The sequence below is a fragment of the Aythya marila genome, assembly GCF_965140915.1.
Source record: "Aythya marila genome assembly, chromosome: Z".
NCBI lineage: Eukaryota > Metazoa > Chordata > Aves > Anseriformes > Anatidae > Aythya > Aythya marila.
Window position 1 is genome coordinate 10,728,748 of NC_139080.1, and position 7,728 is coordinate 10,736,475.

General features: G+C 51.6%; 1 long non-coding RNA gene across 1 annotated transcript; it reads right to left on the minus strand.

Annotated features, from left to right (window-relative positions):
• Positions 1 to 5,211: 5,211 nt before the first annotated feature.
• On the minus strand, positions 5,212 to 7,720 carry LOC309889674. Its single transcript, XR_014319285.1, has 3 exons — positions 7,455 to 7,720; positions 7,091 to 7,160; positions 5,212 to 5,925 (listed from the first exon to the last, which is right to left on the minus strand). It is a non-coding gene; the product is annotated as an uncharacterized lncRNA (long non-coding RNA).
• Between the last annotated feature and the right edge of the window lie 8 nt (positions 7,721 to 7,728).

Here is a 7,728-nt window from a genome sequence, read left to right on the forward strand (position 1 = left end):
TAGGTCTAGGGATTTGTGTTTTTAACTCTGAATTCTGCGCTGGGAATTAGGAACAGCACTCCTTGGCATGCGGAGAAGTGGGACGAAGGGGGAAGAAACAATCCTGCCCTGGGGAAGAAGTCTTTTCACTCCTTGGGGGAGTAAGGGATCCTGTTCAAGGCTGTGGCTGGGCAGATGGATGCACTGTACCTGGATGCCCAAAACACTTTCAGCAAGGTCACCCACCAGATGTCTTTAATCCGGCCTCTCCACAGCATGTTCGTTCTCATGGTTAGTAACAGGCAGAAGATAGCAAGTGGGAAATGGTCAGTGCTTAACACAGAGGAAAATTACCAGTGCTGCCTGACCAGGGGCTGTACAGACAGAGAAGACAACCAGAGGAGAGAAACAGATGTATGTAAGATCATGTGCAGTGAGGGAGGTGTTTTGAAAACATTTGTGATGTTATATAGCACAGAAACCAGGCCATAATGATTAAATAACGATACAGACTGCTAAAAACCAAACAGATCTAAGTACTTCTCCACTGTAAGTCATAAATATGAGGAACTTAGGGATGGCACTAAATTAGGAGGTGTTGTTGACTCCATCAAGAGTAGAGAGGTCTTGCAGAGAGATCTTGCCAAATGAGAGAGCTGGGCAGTCCCCAGCAATATGAGGTTTAACAAAGCAAGTGCTGGATTCTGCACCTGGGACAGGACAACCCTGGCTGTATGTAAAGACTGAGGGGTGAGAGGCTGGAGAGCAGCCCTGCAGAAAAGGACTTGGGGGTCCCTAGAGGAGAGGTAAGAGGTAAGAGTAGAGATAAGGGTACTTTTTTCAGAGTATGACTAATGTGGATACTGCATACCAGAGGAAGCATTGCTTTATAGGCTCCACTGCCCTTCAGTCTGCTCCAGGCATACCCCAGTGGCCACTGCTGCAGCCCAGATCGATGTCAGGTTTGACCCCTGTGCCCCAGACAGTGGTTTCTGTGCCCTTGTGATGCATGAGAAGCAATGCTCTGGCCAATTAGCCTGACCTAAATGTTGCTGCCAAGCAATGGCACACCTCACAAGCACCTGGTCTGCACAGCAGCATTGACTAGAAGGTGGGGAAGACCATACATATCTCAGCAGTGCTGTTACAACACTCCACAGGCACTTGACATAACCTAGCATGAGACTAAGGGCACCGTGGAGAGCCTTTTCTGGGCCGAGGGCCAAATGGGTCTTTAAAACACATCTGAGAAAGGACACATGTCAACATACACCATAACATTTCCCAGGAAGAAAGCAAACACCACCAAGGCTGCCAGTTTTGTGAAAACAGATTACGAGCTGTACTGGTTCTTGAGTCAGAGGTTCACGTTCCTAAACCTCAGAGCTACCTCAAAGTCAGCGGCCAGACCAGTGAGAGGTGAGGAGAGGGCAGAGCTGGGAAAGAGGGAGCAAGAAGGGCTGAGAATGGAAGGAGAGAAAAGCATCTGTTTCAGCTATATCCTGTTGGTAAGTTGCTGGCCAAAAGCCTCAAAGAGATGCCAGAGCCCCAGTTTGGCCAGGCCAAGACAGATGTTAGCCTAGGGCTGATGAGCCGAAATGTTTGCAGCCAAGACCATCCAGATGTAAAGCACTGGGGGAAATAATGGGAGACAAAACCCTCCTGCAAAATGAGGGAGGCAGGTTAGGGGGGCTCTCTGAAGGACACACAGAGCACACTAAAGCACTTCTCCGGCCACAGGGAGCTCGCTGCACCATGGCTCATCCTGCCTCCATGCAGGGAAACTGCTGCGGGGTCCTGCCTGCAGGCAGGGGTCTGACAGGGCACAGAGGAGGTGCAGGAGAAGAGCTGTGGGAATGATTTATGGGTTGGAAAGGGCAGGCTCTGACGTGAAAGAAAACTAAATGCTGTGCATAGCTCATTGCAAAGACAGCAACTGCACTGCAATACGTAAGCAAACACCTGTTTAGTTACCAGGTGTTTAATAAGATTCCAATATGGCAGAAAAGATGGAAAAAAATGTAACTAACGCAAGCAGGCACTCTTTCTTCCCTTCTGAAGCAAGTACAACCTGAGATTTACCAGGTGGTGTTGCCATGCATTCTCCAGTTCTGCCATTAGTTCTGCAGTGCTGCGTCCTGACAAGGGCCACAAATTATCCAAGCTGCTGGCTCAGATAACTCAGGCCCTTTCTCCAGTTCAGATGAGGGTTTGCCTCACGGTAACCCAAGCTCGGTGAGGACCTTTGTTGAGGTCAGGACCTGATAGTCTGGATGCTGCACAGAGTACAAGGCAGCCCCTGCACAAGTGAACTTCTGAATTTAACTCAGATCGAGGACATTAACCCCCTTCCACCAGCCTGTCTCTATTCACCTTCTCTCCTCTATTCAGATTATGAGATAAAATTCCTCCCCAGCCTGCAAGGCCATGAGTCCCTCCAGCACTTCTAGAGCTTCTCCCTGCTCTCCCTGCCTTCCCCGGGTGCAGGCTCTGCAGGCTCCCCACACCCGGGCGTCCATCCCCATCCTTCCTCTCTGAGCTCACCTCAAGTCCCGTGGGGCATGAAATGCAGTGCTCGGGGGATCTGGGGGCTGCTCCTGTGCACACAGCCTGACACAGCCCTGGTATTTGTTTTTTTTTTTTATGTGAGCACATCCCATGCAGCCCATCACACGTCAGCTGAACTACAACATGATGTGATGCAGACGGCCTTCCCACTTTGCCTTACACAATTTGCTCTTTGCTTTTTGTAAGATATAACTTCTCAAGTGCTGCAAGGGAAGCTGCTGCAGTAGGAAATGAGATAGGGTTGCTAGCTCAGCTGCTTCTCTTTGATGGAGAAGACCTCCTTCTTGGAGTAGATGAAAGAAATCATCAAGCTAACACATCCCCTTACACAGAGCTGAGGCTCCAGTGCCTAACTTTGGCCACAAGCTGGAAGAATGCAGGCAAGGACGATGCTAGAGATGTCTAGTTTGTATTTTCTATTTCAGCAACCTGCTGTATTCCCAGCTTTTCCCCATTTCTGGCATACATTTCTCCCCTCGACAGCCCAGCACCTGCCAGATGGCCCCCCACAAGCTTGGCTAGATGCTGCATATAGGCACATCATCAAGAGCATGCTAACGCTCCCACAAACCAGAGCCTCGTAGCAATCACCCCAATGCCTCCAGTGCTGCATAACCTCCTCAGCCTAGCAGCTTCTCACCTTTCTCGTCCCTTGATTTCCTCCCATGTCACAGAAAGAGCAGAAGTAGCTCAGGTGGAGGAAGCCCATCCCACCAGCCAGGCATGCTGCTCAGGTCCATGCCAGGTCCCTGGCTGCCCATGTTGTGATTCTACTTCCCACCAACCAAACCAGGGGAAAAAGGAGTCTGTAATCCATCTGCTCTGGTTTTGGGAAGCGTTCCAGGAGACATGCCACACACGGGCAGCAGAGAAGAGTCCTGACCCTCCCCTGCTGTCGTTTTCCCCAGCAGTGCTTGTGAGCTGTGCCTGCAGCTGCTCCCAGGAAGCACTGGAGGCAGCTGTTGTGGGAAAGCTCTTTGCCACCCTCCTTGGTTCAGCATTATCCCTGCTGTGCTCCAGCAGTAGTTTGCAGCTGGATCTTAGCCCTGGGTTTACACCACACTCTGTGGCACGGTAACTAGAAAAGAGTTACACAGCAGCTCAGTTCCTGAAATGCATTTCCCATGTCTCATTTCTGTGCATGAGAGTTCTTAGAAATGTCTGGGCCACGAGGCAGAGCTACGTGCTGCCCAGGAGGAAGGCTTTGCAGCTGTCCAGCGGTGGACAAAGCCAAGGAGAACATTGCCACAGGAGCCAAGGCTGCCCAGAAAACGCCCCTGGGCTTAGTCAGGAAGACTCTGCAAGCAGCAGCCTTGGACTGCCTGGACTAGTTCTGTCCTGAACAGCCTCAAAACAGCTGCCAAAATCCAGCATGAGGAAGAGAAAAGGTGTGTTAATGCTGCAAGGCATTGCTGGGAAGAGCCAGGACATCAGGCTGGAACAATCACCATTTCCCTGTCTGGTTCCCAGCAACATTCCCTTGTGACTCGGTGCAGCTCAGTGCTAATGCTCCAACCTGCTGGAAGGGAAGAGAAATAGCCCCACGGTTAAAGGCAGAGACACAAGCACCCTGTATCACAATAACAAGCTTCCTTGGCTGCAGCCTGAGCCTGTGTGACAGGGATGAGGCAGCACCCCCATCTCAGGAAGGCTGCACAGGGGTGTCCTCCTGCCTGGGGAAGTGCCGAGGTGGCTCCGTGCAGGGGCACACATGGGGAGATGAGTTTGGGGGTAGGTAGAGCACTACTGGTGGCGGTTGTACATCAGGATTACCAGCCCACCAACTTTAGTTTCTCCCACTGGGACTCTTTGCATGTTCAGAAGTAATCTGCAGTGGTAACGTGGCCAAGCCTCTAAACCACACTGCCCCTTCCTGAAACCACAGCACGCTGTGGCACAGAGCAAGGGAAAAAGCAAAGATCTGTGTCCCTGGCTCAGCTCCATGGGGCTGTACCTTTTTCCCAGGTTCCTTCAGGAAACCCAAGCAGCAACCTGCTTGCTTTTCAACGCTGCTTGTCCCAACATAAAACCCAACAGTGCATGACTCCATTCCCTGGTGAGCTGGCAGCTGCATCGCTGAAGGGTACATCAGCGCAGGACAGCCCCGTGCTGGAAATGCCCAGGCCATGGCAGGCAAGCTGGAGCAAAGCACTGCCTGAGGGGCTGCACACGTGCCACCTGGCGTGGACTCAACTGGCCGTGTCACAGCTGTCACCTCTCCTAATGCCCCCGAGGAGGCAAATGGGAACCTCTGGCAGGACCCTGCACTGGCCACACGTGAGGGGCAAGCTCCCTGGTGCTTGGTGGCAGCAGCTGGAAGCAGCCCCACACCTCAGAGGCCATCAACATGTGGGCAGGTGCTGGCAATTATGCAGGCATGGACAGGTTGGTTTTAAGCTCCTCAGAGGTCAAATCCTGCTGCAGTTACTGGACTTTGGAGTAGATCCCGTGTCCTGAGAAGATCCTGTGTATACTCTTCACATGAGCTGTTAGGTGCTCTCCTCTCTTTACAGCCCACGGCCAAACTGACTGCAAGTAATAAGCACAAAGAAAACACTGAACTTCTCAGAGGAAGAACTTAATTGAAAACATATTTTTTATTAAAGGTAGAAAATACATAACAAGTAGCATGGTCCTGTATGTTCCCAATCCCTCTCCCCTCAGTGTAAAGAAGCATATTCTACAGCCTGGAATTGCAGTGATTCCCTGACTTGCAGGCAAACGTTTCAGCAATGGTGCCCTCACTTGAGCTTTGGCTGAGGGATGGGAAGCAGCATGCCAGAATAAAACTGATGCAAGGTCAGGAAATTCCTGCAGGGGCAGGAAAATCTCCTCATCCCATGTCTCAGCATCTGTTCAAGTACTCCTGCATTCAACAAAAAGAACACAGAAGTTTAATTCCTTACCTCCCAAGCCTGAGCCCAGCTTTCCTTAGCACCCAGAGCAGCAGGTCCAAAGGACCAAAAGAAAGACAGAGGACTTGAGGAGAAACAGGTAGGAAATCAGTACAGGCAGCTCTGAGGGAACACATTGTTGTGAAATATCCAGCTTGTGACTATTAACAGCACGAGGTGAGGGGTCTCGAGGCATGTTTAAGTATTGACATGCAGGTTGTCAGGTACTGAGGATCAGTGCAGAGCGCGACTGTTCCCATGCTCTCCTCTTTGCCAGGGTGATCCAGATGCTGAAGTCTCAGCCACTGAGACCCTCTGAGTGCTGAAGAACATTCATTTCTGCAGGAGTCCAGTCCAAGGACACAGGGCCAGCTGGGTGCAGCAAAAAATGGTAAGAAAGAAGACTACTATGTGTCTGTATATGTTCACCCAGTTATGCAAGGCCCAACAGCACTGGAAGAGGATGGGGCTGAGACACTCTGACCTGCAAAAAGTCATGAAACACAGCTCAGCGCAGGACAAGAGAGGAGGGCTCCTTTCAGTAGTACCAATACAAGATGCTTATAATCATATGTGCAGATCCCACAGGTTTCACTTGACTTCTGCCTAACCTCCAGCACAAGAAGCATCCTCTGGGTACACTGATAGTCACATGCAGGAATGAAGCAAGTGAGTCAAGCCCTTCAGGGAGAGGCCTTTCTCAGCCATCAAGGAGACAAGACAGGCCCCAGTTATAAAGCTTTGCTCCAACACGAATTCATGGAGCTGAGCCATGCAGGAAACCCTGCTGTCCCTATGAAGTCTGTAGCCAACAGTGTGCTTGTCCAATCCCTCTCACTCCCAGGTGTTACAAACCCAGATTTCTTCAGAGGTGTACAACAGCCCCACAACTGCTTCATCCTGGCTTTAGCAACTGAACGGGGCAGGGACTGAGCCCACTGGCTGCACAAGGGAGCTGTGCATCCACTAGATGCTCCAGACAACCAACAAATTGAGCACAGCCAGCTGTGTGGCCCCCTCCATACACTCCTATAACCCATCCAGAACATCACAGCCCCGGTAACCAGCTGTGTCTCTAGCTGCTGAGACTGTGTTGAAAGCCCTTACTTAAAGTCCTCACAGATGCCCTCGTAGGCAGCTGCCTTTCCTTATGTTCTCAGCCTTGCCTTTGGCTCATTGCCTCTGCTACCCCCCAGGGCTCTCTGCCCAGCACCTGTTTCTGATGTGTGCCTCTCTCCACAACATTAAGCCATTGCTGCTGACTACTGTAGTGTGCAGATATGCTTTCTGATAGCACTCCTTCCAGCCCCAGGCCCCTGAACTTCAGTCTCTAACAAACTGTGAGCTCCCTCCAGCAGCCTTGTTATTGTACTGCAAGCACACCGTGTACCACAGGTGCTGGGAACCCAACCTGATGCTGATTGTTCCCATTTTTCCCAGCCTCCTTCTGCCACTGGTCTCTTTGTAGCCCTGGAATGGAAGCTGGCAGCTGCCCTCCATTTTTCCTGGTCTACATGTATTTCTAAGCAGTTGATGGCCAAGATTTACTCCAGGTGGAGCATGTAGGACAGGAAGGAGCCCCACTGCACCTCCACTTCCTGGGGAAGCTAACCCTAATCCTAACCCTCCTGTGTGTGGTCTCCTCTTACCATGTCACTCGGCTGTACATCCTCAATGCTGGAGTTCCTTAAAGGAGCCACTCAATGGAACGGAAGAGAACTGCAGTGAGAAGCAGAGAGGCAGCATTAGGGCAGCACCAAATGGGTTGCTGGACAGCATGTTACGTATACGTCATCCCCACATGTTATGTATTTCTCTTTAGGCATCTTAGTGAGCCTCCCCCCAGTTTCTCCCCCAGCCCAGCACTTTCAATGAACACAGTCTCCATTCCAAGACCACTGAATAAAACCTGTGACCCAGGAGCACTACCTGTGGAAATAAGCTCCACATGCCCCACAGTGACTGTGTGTGGTATGGCTGTGGCACTGGATGACCGGAGCCACCCCTGCTCACCTGCTGGATTTCCTTCATTGCCACGCGTATGGAAGAGTGAAGGCGAGGGAAGGCCCGCTGCCTGCTTCCCGCCTTGCACAGGCTTGACTTTGTCTTGCTCTTGTCCAGGCTCTGTTGTTCTTGGAAATTCTTCGTCCTCCTGAACCACATGGACCTGAGAACTGTGGCTGCTCCCGCCTTCAGGGTGGTCCTGCCAGCTGGACAGGCACTGGCAGAGGTCTGCTCCTCGTGGGGGCTCTCCTCTGCCGCCACGGCGGGGGTCACTGTGAGGGAC